At 35.2% G+C, this 12,552-nt stretch overlaps 1 protein-coding gene across 1 annotated transcript in view; it reads left to right on the forward strand.

The window, feature by feature from the left end:
* The window catches only part of TDRD15 (tudor domain containing 15), a 73,666-nt gene that overhangs the window by 24,394 nt on the left and 36,720 nt on the right, over positions 1-12,552 (forward strand). Inside the window, exon 2 of the mRNA XM_036112723.2 lies at positions 10,441-10,503. The gene's annotated coding sequence lies outside the window, so the exon portion shown is untranslated. The remainder of the gene's footprint in view (positions 1-10,440; positions 10,504-12,552) is intronic.

A 12,552-nucleotide genomic window follows, 5' to 3' on the forward strand; every position in this document is an offset into this window, starting at 1 on the left:
TGAATAATGTAGCTATGCAGTGTTATTTACAAAAGCCAATATATGGAAACAATCTGACTGTCCATGGACAGATGAATGGGTAATGAAGATGTGATATATATATATATAGTAATCAGCCATAACAAAGGAAATCCTGCCATTTGCAACAACATGGATGAACTTCAAGACGTTATGCTAAGAAAAATAAGTCATACAAAGAAAGATAAATACTGTATGATCTCATATATATGTGGAATCTGCAAAACAAACAAAGGAAAAGAGATGTGTTCATTACCAGAGGTGGAGGGGGGATTAGATGAAGGTGGTCAAAAGGTATAACTTTCAGTTATAAGATAAATAAGTGCTATGGATGTAATGTACAACATGATGACTATGATTAATACCGATGCATGGTATATATGGAAGTTGTTAGAATAAATGTTAAGAGTTCCCATCACAAGGAAAATAAATTTATTTTTCTTTTTCTCTATTTTTTGTATTTATATGAGATGATGGATGTTAATTAAACTTATTGTGGTAATCATTTCACCTTATATGTAAGTCAAATCATTGTACCGTATACCTTAAATTTATAAAGTGCTGTATGTCAGTTATACATTAATAAAACTGGAAAAAACAATGCAGCTATGAACATTTATGTGTATATTAAGTGTTTGCATGGACATATGTATTCATCTTTCTTGGGTATACATCTAGGAGTGGAATTGCTGGACCATATGGTAACTCTATGTTTAACCTGCTAAGAATTGACAAAAACCAGACAGCAATAGGATTTTTTCCTTAAGAAAGTGTTAGGGACTGACAATAAAAGGAGATCAAAATTGGGACTGAAGGGGGCTAACCCCAGCCAGCCTGCTTTAAGTATCTTAATCTGGGTATAAAGGGTAGTAACAAAAAATATTTCCTAGACAACACTTAGAAAGCAAAGCTGCAAATAAACTTTCCATTAGTCATAACATCCCAAGAGTTTTTCTAATTCAGACAGGAAGCTAGGTAGATTTTCTATTTTTGTAAATTATTTCTACATGGCATGTCTCAGAAGCACTTAGGGAAGACATTGTATAGATTTCACTGCCTAGAGTCAGATTGGAATCTTGTAAAACCGTGTTGTCCAATATAATACCCATTAGTTATATGTGGCTTTTACAATTAAATTAGTTAAAACAAAATAACATTTAAAATTCAGGTCCTTAGGTGTACTAGCCACATTTCAAGTGCTCAATAACCACTTGTGGCTTGTGGCTACCATGTTGGACATTTCCCTCATTGCAGAAAGTTCTATCAGACAGGGTTGTTCTAAAGCAATGGTTCTTAAATGGGTGGTGATTTCAGCCCCCAGAGAAATCTGGCAATGTCTGGCAACATTTTGTTTTTTTACAATTTTTGGAAGGGAGGGTCCTACTGGTATCTCCTAGGTAGAGGCCAAGGATGAGGCTAAATATCCTATAATGCACAGGACAGCATCCACAACAATTAACTATCCAAAAATGTCAGCAGTGCCCACGTTGAGAAACCATAGCCTGCACAATGACGTCCAAACCTGGCTAGCCCTTTTAAAGAATCACCTGTTAGGCTTTTAAAAAAATACGTGTGTATGAGCCCTACCCCAGAGATTCCGATTAAGGCTGTATGAAGAGAATCCAGGGATCTGTATTGTTCAAGAGCTTTCCAAGTGATTCTTCTGATTGGCCAGATCCAAGAACTATTGTGTGAAAGTAGACTGACTCTCAGCTCTTAATTCAGATGAAAATCACCTGGTAGACATTAGCAGTACTCCCAGAATAGATTAATGGCTCCAAGGCCATTACCTCTTCTGTTTAATTTCTTCAATTACCTATCTCAATTAATGGGGTCATTAAGCACTTAAGACTTGCCTTAATTTTCTTCCTTTAAAAAAATTCTTTCATTCTGTGTAAATCCTGTTTTCAAATGATTACATCTTGTTAATTATTGTACACTTCCTGTTTACAAACAGAACAAATGACCTAGAAAATGGTTGGCAGCTGTCTTTGTTCGCTAGTGTTTAATGGGAAATAGCTGAACAAACAGGCGCATGGGCCCTGTTGGTGATATGGTACACGTCATCGCCCATTGCTCTGCTACCAACTAACTAAATATATGGAAGTGGGATTTCATTTTAAATGGTCTGGAGTTGCATACTTTAAGTTCAACATAATTCTGCTGAACTTAGGAAAGTATAAAATGAATTAATTTTAGCTTTAAGACTTTTTTTCTATTTTCCATCATTCTGTAATAAATGACAAAAAGGGAACAGTCCTTGCTCTTAAACCTAAAAGGTAGTAATGGAAAATGAGACCTGAACACATGTATCTGTAAGAATAGATGTTAAATATTCTAAGAGGGTACAAATTTGAAAGGAACAGATCCTTCTGGCTGGAGAGAGCTGGGAAGTTTTCATGGAGTAGCAGCACCTTTGGCTTTCCCTTCACCTATTCGATATGTTGGCTAGGTCCACCATGTTAGGAGTCGGGGATAAGTCGGCACAATCCCCCTATTTATGGAATTCCATTTCCTGGAGGCTAATTAGTCAGTCAGCAATTATTTACTGTGAGCCAAGCATACAGATGGGTGATGATGATTCCAAGTGATCACTGTTAAGATAGGGGAAGGACATGGTACAGTTTATTACAGGCTGGATTTTTATCGCACGGAATCCTCCTTTCTAAGCACAGACGTTATCTCTGACCTCATTTGCAAGGCCAGGATCATAGGGCGCTCACTCACCCTCAGCGATAATTTAATCATGCAGCAATTTCTGTTTGTTGACATGCTGCCATTACCCGGTGGATCACTAGGGTTGACTGGCATCCTTCAAGGGATCAGTACAGAAGTGTAATTAAGAAACCACTGGCCTGATCCTCAGTTTGTTAATACCTCTGAGGACGTTTTCTGAGAGAACTAATATTGTTAGTTCCAGGTCTGCAAATCTGGAAGCTGTGTCAATTGTGAGATTCTTCAGGAATATGATTGCTATGTACCGCACTTTGTGGTGCGAAGTTTATATGGCTGGCTTTATTCAATTTCAAAATGATGTCAAATTGTAAAACATTTTAAACATATCAAAATTACAGAAAATAATATAACAGGTACCTATATGTACTCCCCATAATGCCTAGAAGATCATAACATTTTGCTTTTTTTTTTTTTTTGCGTTCAGTTCTGTCTCTGTTATTTTCTCTGGGACATAAATGAAATAAAACATTAAAGATAGAGCTCAAGTTCCCCTTGCACCCCACCACCCATTCCTTCAGGCTTTCTTCCTGCCAGAGGAAACCAATATCTTAAAGCTGATAAATTAGCATTCTAATTCTCATGTATTAAATTAAAATTTAAAATAAAAAATTTAAAATTTTTCTAAATGTGTAAGTGTGCATAAACAATATATACTATTGTTTGTTTAGTGTTTACACAAATGTAATGTATTGGACATAGTCTTTTTCAACTTATTTTAATTCAAAGTTATATTTTCAAGATACTTAGATATATATAGATTCAGTTCATTCATTTTCTTTTTATTTATTTATTTTTATTAACATATAATGTATTATTTGTTTCAGGGGTACAGGTCTGTGACTCATCAGTCTTACACAATTCACAGCGCTCACCATAGCACATACCCTCCCCAGTGTCCATCACCCAGTTCATTCATTTTCACTGCTGGACAGGAATCCATCCATTTCACCTTACCAGTAGTTCAGGTCTCTTTTCCCTATAATATTCTTTATGTGTCTTTTCTTGTCTTGTCTTTTTTTTTTAAATTTAAATTCAATTAGCCAACATATAGTACATCATTAGTTTTTGGTGTAGTGTTCAATGACTCATTAGTTGCACATAACACCCAGGGCTCATCACTTGATCGGTTCTGCAAGAGGTCTGTCCACCTGATTAGTTTTTTCAAAGATAGGTATTTATTTCTTTATTTATAGGAATTTATTGTTTTTTTTCTATTTCATTACTTCTTGTTCTTTATTAGTTTTGAGGGTCTAAAATGTTCTATCTTTATTTTTTGTCATTTTTATTGAAGTACAGTTCACATACAATAAGATTCACTGATTTTAAATATATAATTCAATGGGTTTTGGCAAATGCATATAGTGGTGTCACCACAAACACAATTAAGAACATTTCTATCACCCCCAAAACTTCTCTCATGCCATTTTGCAGTCAATTCCTTCTCTTCTACCCATGAGCCCTGTCAATTACTCTTCAGCTTTCTGTTGATATAGCTCTACTTTTTCTAAAATTTCATGTACATGTAAAAAAAAAGGGTATAATTTTTTTTGCATGCCTATTTTCAGTTAGGATAATGCTTTGAGATATATCCATGCTGTTACATGTTGCCATAGTTTGTTTTTAGTGCTATGTAGTATTCCATTTTCAAAAGAGACTCTCTTCTGTTCCATGATCTATGTGTCTTCATCAATCACTGTCTTGGTTAGTTATAGTTTCAGTCTTAAAATCTGGTAGAGTAAACCTTCCAATTTCATTTTTTTTAATCTTTTAATAATTTTTTAAAAATTTTATTATGTTATGTTAATCACCATACATTACATCATTAGTTTTTGATGTAATGTTTCATGATTCATTGTTTGCGTATAACACCCAGTGCTCCATTCAGTATGTGCCCTCTTTAATACCCATTACCAGGCTAACCCATCCCCCCACCCCCCTCACCTCTAGAACTCTCAGTTTGTTTCTCAGAGTCCATAGTCTCTCATGGTTCGTCTCCCCCTCTGATTCCCCCGGCTTCATTTTTCACTTCCTACTATCTTCTTTTTTTTTTTTACATATAATGTATTATTTGTTTCAGAGGTACAGGTCTGTGATTCAACAGTCTTACACAATTCACAGCCCTCACCATAGCACATACTCTCCCCCATGTCTATCACCCAGCCACCCCATTCCTCCCACCCCCCACCACTCCAACAACCCTCAGCTTGTTTCCTGAGATTAAGAATTCCTCCTATCAGTGAGATCATATGATACATGTCTTTTTCTGATTGACTTATTTCACTCAGCATAATACCCTCCAGTTCCATCCACGTTGTTGCAAATGGCAAGATTTCATTCCTTTTGATGGCTGCATAATATTCCATTGTATATATATACCACATCTTCTTTATCCATTCATCTGTCGATGGACATCTTGGCTCTTTCCACAGTTTGGCTATTGTGGACATGGCTGCTATAAACATCAGGCTGCACATACCCCTTCGGATCCCTACATTTGTATCTTTGGTGTAAATACCCAGTAGTGCAATTGCTGGGTCATATGGTAGCTCTATTTTCAACTTTTTGAGGAACCTCCATACTGTTTTCCAGAGTGGTTGCACCAGCTTGCATTCCCACCAACAGTGTAGGAGGGTTCCCCTTTCTCTATGGTCAACTAATCTTTGACAAAGCAGGAAAGAATGTCCAATGGAAAAAAGACAGTCTCTTCAACAAATGGTGTTGGGAAAATTGGACAGCCACATGCAGAAGAATGAAACTGGATCATTTTTTTTAAGCCTATTGTGATTTTGACTGGGATGGTGTTAAATCTATAGATCAATTTGAGGGGAAATGACATCTTAACAAAATCAGATCCATGAACTATCTCATCATTTATTTAGATCTTTATTTGGATCTCATTATCTCAACATTATTTAGATTTTTTTCAGAAACAGTTTGTAGTTTCCAGTATACAGATATTGCATATATTTTGTGATATTGCATATATTTTGTTAAATTTATCTCTAAGTAATTCATATTATCGATGCTATCATAAATATCATTTAAAATTTCAAATTCTAATTGTTCAATGCTAATATACAGAATTAATTTTTATGTTGACTTTATATTCTACTACCTACCAAACTTGATTTTTAAAATTCTTATTAGAATCTCTGCCTTTTTTTCTGATATTATGAGGAACACATTCAGTCTTTTACCATCAAGTATGTTATTAGCTGTAGATGCTTTTTATCAAATTGAGGAAGTTCCTCTCTGTTCCTAATTTGGAGTTTTCATCATGAACAGGAGGTGAATTTTGTCAAAGGGATTTTCTGCCTTTATTAAGATGATTATATGTTTTTTCTACTTTAATTTATTACTTTGGTAAAGTACATTGATAGATATTTTTAATGTTAAACCAACTTTGCATTCCCAAGGTAAATCCCATGTAGCATTTTCCCTTTATGCATTTCTGGACTTGCTATGCTAATGTTTTGTTAAGGAATTTTGCATTCATTTTTATGAAGGATTTTTGGTTTGTAGTTTTTTTTTCTAATGGCTTTATCTGGTTTTGGTACTAGGGTAATGCTTATCTCAAAAAAAGCCAAAAAACAAGCTGTGAAGCATATTCTCCTCTTCATATTTTTGGGAAGATTTTACATAAGACTGGTATTGTTTCTTACTAAAACGTTTGGTATCATCCACCATTGGAGACTTCTGGGTCTAGAATTTTCTTTTGGGGTAAGTTTTTATCTACAAATGCAACTTATTTAAATGGCATGAGGCTAGCCAGGCTATTGCTTTCTCTTGAGTGATCTTTGGTAGTTTGTCTTTCAAAGAATTTGTCAATTTCATCTAAAAGGCATAAATGCTTATAATATCCCTTTATTTTAAAATATGCAGTATCCGTAGTGTCCTATCATTTCTTATTTGTGTCTTCCTTCTTTTATGTTTGATTAGTCTGACTGATTAAGGGTCAGGCTTGATCTGAGTTTTGTCACTTTTATTGGTCTTTTCAGTGAACCAGGTTTTGGTTTCACTGATTGTTCTTTGTTATTTATTTTCTATTTTATTGACTTCTCTGATGTTTATTATTTCCTTCCTAATGCCTATGAGTTTAATTCATTTAACTCACTTTTTTATGATCTTAAAGTCAAATTTTATAACATTAAATTGAGAGCATTTAACAATATAAATTCCCCTTAAAGCACTGCTGCTGCAGTAACTCATACATTTTGATATGCTGCTCTGTAATTTTCATTTAGTTCAACGTGTTTTCTAATTTCCCCTGTAATTTCTTCTTTAGCCCTCAGTTATTTAGAAATACGTGTTTAATTTCCAAATACTTAGAACTTTCCCAAATATCTGTTTGTTGATTTCTAATTTAATTCTACTGTGGTCCTAACATACTTTTTGTGATTTATTCTTTTAAATTTATAGACTTGTTTTGTGGTCCAGAATATGGCTTATGTTGGCAAATGTTTTGTGTGCACTTGAAAAGATGATGCCTTCTGCTGTTGCTAGGTGGAATTTTTATTAAGTGGCAAATTGGTCAAGTTGATTGATGATAATGGCCAGGTGTTCTATACCTTTACTGATTTTCTTTTCACTTTGTCTATTACTGTTAAAATCTCCAACTAAAATTACAAATTTGTCCATTTGTCCCTTCATCTCTAATAGTTTTTTGCTTCAGGTATTTTGAAACTCTGTTATTATTTACATACACATTGAAGAATGTTATGTCCTTTTAATGAATTGACCCTTATATCATTATGCAATTACCTTCTTTATCCCTAGTATTGTTCTTTGCTCTGAAATCTGGTTCCTCTCATATTCCTATGCCACCTTAGCTTTCTTTGGATTGTGTAGGCATAGTATATATTTTTCCATCATTGTAATCAAGCTCATCACTTTACTTTTAACCTGTGTTTTTATATTTGAGGGGAGTTTCTCTTAGACAACATATAATTGACTCTTGCTTTCTTATCCAATCTGACAACTTGTGCATCTAATGGGAATGTTTAGACCATTTATACTCAATGTGCTTATCAATATGGCTAGGTTTATATCTGCCATCTGCTATTTGTTTCTTATGTTCTGTATCTTTTGTTTTTTTCTCCTTGTTTTCCTGTTTTTTCTTCCTATTTTCCTACTGATCTCAATTAGAATTTTCATGGTGTGGTGATTAATTGCAAAAACGTCTCTCATCTTTATGCCTTCCTGAATTACACACTTTGCAAAATGACTCTGAAGATCTTGCCATCTAGTGGAAGATTTTATTTCTCTCCCCTTGAATCTGGGCTGGCCTTATGATTCACAAGGTATATATATATTTCATCCCTTCAGTTTCAATCTTCGTATACAGTGCTCCTTTGGTATGTATTTTGTACGTCTCATGTAATTGGATTTTATGTTATTTTATTCTTTAATATTGTCTATGGTTAGGTCTGTAACTATATTTTAAATAGATCAATAAACCTATTTGTACTTCTATTTTCTTACTTTGTCTGGAGCTAATCATTATTATAGTCTCATTATGCCAAATAAGATGATTCTTTTAATTGATTTTAACTTCATTCTTATCTATGCCTCTCTTCTTCTAAATTATGTTGACATTGCCAACAATTTTAATTCTACATAATCATTAAATTTGTTTAAATAGTATTCTACTTTTATTTTGAGGAACACTCAATTACATATTATTTCACGGATGTATCATCAGTAATTATTTAAATTTATGCTAATTTTTCAATTAGAGATTCTTTTCTTTCTCATTTTAATCCTTCTGGTATCAGGAATTCTGTTGGCTAAAGTGAATCAAATCACAAGGCCAGCCAACATTTAAGGGGAGGAGAATTAAACTCCTCCACTCAGTGGGAAGATCTGCAGTCATTTTGCATTTAACACTTCTGATACCTACCCACTTTCCAATTCATTTGGGTACCTGTGTGGAATACAGTGTATTAGGGGGAGGAGATGCCAGCTGTGAGTGAGACAGATATGATTCTGGTTCTTACCTAATCTACAGTAGGTCTATAGTCCATAGTCACAAGGTCCTGTTAATCTGATGTTCTACATAATTTTGAATCTGACCTCTCTTCTCTATATTTCCTACCTCTGCTCTAGTTCAAGCCCTTATCATGTCTCATTTCTGTTATTGCAAAAACCCCTCTCCCCACAAATCCATTTTCCACAAAACTTTGTGATTTGATTTCATCACTCCTTAAACTTAGTTCCAGGGTGAAGTTCAAACTCTATAGAATACCATGCTCTGTCCTCTGTAATCAAGTCCCTGCTACCCATAGGCTGGATCTCTGAACAAGTTTCTCAATTTACTCTTGTGTGCCCCTAACCTGATTTTAGTTCTCTGTGCATTTCATGCTATGTTTCTCTTTTTTTCCCTGGTCTATATTATTCTGACATATGTCCTTTGCCGTGTCCTCTGTCTCTGCCACGCCAACTCCTCCCCATCCTTCAAGGCTTACTTCAGTGCCACCTCCTGGAGCTTAGGAGAAGGGGCAGGGTTGGGCGTTTCAGGAAATATGAAAAGGGACTGGAAGGCAATGAGGGTGAAGCTGGCTGCTAGAGTCAGGAAGGGCTAGGTGGAAAGGAAAGGATGCTGGGGCCATGATGGCAGGATGAAGCCTGAGCCTTGAAACAGGAACAGGACAGAGAGCTCCTAAGGAAGATAGTGAAAAGAAGAGTGTGGTCTTGTGTGGGAAGTCTTAACCTTCTAGCTATCCAGGAGGAGGCCATGATGAACCAGGATGGTTTCTGGGCAATGGGAGCAGATATAGGGAAATGGAAACAATGTCCTTCTACGTGCCATTTACAATTGTTCCATGTACCACATCTTGTGATTTACATACCACATATTTGAAAAACATTTCAACAGTATCATTTTTAACAGCCATATAGTAATCCATTATATGATCTGAATCCCTTATTGTTGGATCTTTACATTGTTTCTAGTTTATGTTATTTTAAGCAATGCTGTACTGAATGTTCCTGTAGCTAAATCTTTGCTCTCAGCCACAATAATCTCCTTAAATGAAATGACAGGGGGTGGGAGAGAGTTTGTGGGAAAGGAGAATGTTAGAACAAAGGATATTAACAATTTTAAGGCTTTCACTATGGCATTTTCAAATTGCCCCAATGAACACTTCAACTGCAAGTATATGGCAGTGTCTGCTCCCCCATGTCCTCATTAACTTTGGGTATTATATGAAAAAAAAGAAAAAAGGTCAGATTTAATTGTATTTTAAGTAGAAAAGACATCTTCCTTTAGGAAGTGACAGAATGACTGTAGATGTGAGATCATCACTAAGTTCATGCTGCCTCCTGGTGGCATCTAAAAAACCAGACAACACCAAAACCCAGTCAAACTGAACTATCTGAAAAAGTCATTACTGTTAAATAAATTAGGGCTAAAGTAATAGTAATAGAAAGTGGGTAGCAGAAACATAGAAAAATGGACCTGACTGTAGGATATTGGAGGAAATGGAAACTGGAGGAAAAAATTCTTACCCACAAATATAGCACGTGGTATGAGTGCATGATGCACACAGAGATGATTGACTAAAATGAATGATAGAAAAAGAAAATTAATGTTTAAATGGCTAGTCTCAGGGGGATTGTGTGCAGCTTCCTTGAAGGGGAGGTGGGAGCTACTATATTTTATGTATCTAACATCTGTTTCTTCCACAGGACGGTGATGACAATAAAGCTCAAAGAGATCAAGAGACTTGCCCAGTGCCATAGTCTTCATGGGTAATTGTTTCTCTTAACAGTAGTTATCTACCCTGGGTCTTAGATTGCTTTGGCAAAGCAGTTCAAGCAGGTCATTTTTACTTTTGTATTGTTCCTGTGTGCAAGATTATGGACGAAGGAGGAAAGGAAAAGGGAGAGCTGTAAATGCAGATGACACAGGTGTGGCCCTGAAATGACTTGCTAATCTACTTCTGTTTCTAGAGTTCCATCCTCTGCTCTGCATGCGTTCTGGCTAATAGCACCCATTCCTGGGATTGCAAATACCACCCGCACTTGATGCATTTGCCTATTTAATCTTTTACTCAACGTTCACTGAGGAAAAGCTCAGTATTGCTTCTATGAGACTTGATTTTGTAGGATAAATGGACATCGACTAGTTACATGAATGAATATGTATTTACCTATTATGATAAGCAAAGGAAAAAGGCCAGGTTGCTATGAGAAACTATAACTTGCTGTTTGTGGTTCTTAAACCTTATTGCTCTTGCATTCTTAATGCTCTCATATCTTTAATGATTGAGGACTTGACTAGATTCTCCAATCACCTTCTTCTTTTTGTTGTTAGTGCTAAAATTAGAGACCACTGGACTTGAAAAAAATTTCCTACCCAGCCTTCAGAATTGTCTACATTCTGAATTTCTGGGAAGTTTAGCAAAAAGGCCTTATCATAAATTACCAAATTATGTGTGTAATTCTTTCATTTAGATGTGACTTAGCAGGTATACTTAGAAAATACATTGTTAATTTCCATGTTCCTTTTCAAAGCTTTTTTCTTCTTTTTCATTGAGGTATAACATATATAAAGTGCACTCATATTAAGTCTGCAGATCAATGTACTTTTAACATGAAGATCCTTTGATAATATTTATCATTACTTATTTGATAACATTTGTTTTTATAATGTATTAGTTTCTAAGAGACCCTGGAGTTGAAGATTTGGTGAATTTAATATATGAAAAGTTCCCACATATAACCTAATTGTTTAGCCAAATCTGACTCATTTTCCAACAGAACAAGTCTGACTTTAGTTTTCATTTCAAATCAACATATTAGTAAACATTGCTATGATAACCATCTTATTTTGTAATTCTAATTCTAAAATAGATCGCTAAATAAGGAAAAGACTCCTGCCATGGGTTTGTAGCCTGTTTTAAATAAAGCATCTCTGCTTTAAAAGTTCTTACATTTTTGGGTTGGGTTTGCTCTAGTAGAACTCTCCCTTGGGAATATTGTATTTTTTAAAAGTGTCAAATAGATGAAAGAAAAAAATGAAAGTTGTTCTTAATATTAGCTAGGGTTGTCAGATAAAATACAGGATGCCTAGTTAAGTTTGAATTTCAAAGACTAATAATTTTTCAGTGTTTCAGTATATCTGGGTAATCCATATATTGAAAAAAATTTTGTTACTGGAAATTCAAATGTAACTAGGTTTCTGTATTTCTACTTGCTAAATCTGGCAACTGTACTCTTGTTTGACTCCATGTTATGTCTAATTATTAACAACCAAACATGCGCCAAAACACTCCATTTCTAATGCTTTGCCTTTCAGAAAAATTTGAATAATACAGGGAAAGACACAACTAAAAGTTTCACTGATGCTAATATTTTGAACTGCTGACTATTTATTTGTTTGGTGTTTGAGGGGAATTTATATGCCAGGGCCAAACCAAGCACAATGGTAAATAGAGGTAATAGAGACATACCTTTATTTTATAAAGTAGGAACAGGGCAGTGATGAAAGGGAAGGAGAAAAGAAAAACTATCTGCTTCAGGCTTTTAGGTAGCTTAGTTCTCAGGCAGATCAAAATAGGGAAGACTACACATAAAATGTGAGGATCTGGAAATTGAATCCTTTAAAATTATTATGCCAGTGCCCCTTTGGGAAGTCTTTGGATATTTTTTTTAAGACTTTATTTATTTGACAGAGAGAGAGTGAGAGAGAGCACATGCAGGGAGAGGGGCAGAAGCAGAGGGAGAAGCAGGCTCCTCGCTGAGCAGGGAGCACAATGTAGGGCTCGATTCCAGGATGCTGGGATCATGACCTGAGCC

Source organism: Halichoerus grypus, chromosome 10 (assembly GCF_964656455.1).
Source record: "Halichoerus grypus chromosome 10, mHalGry1.hap1.1, whole genome shotgun sequence".
In the NCBI taxonomy this organism is placed as follows: Eukaryota; Metazoa; Chordata; class Mammalia; order Carnivora; family Phocidae; genus Halichoerus; species Halichoerus grypus.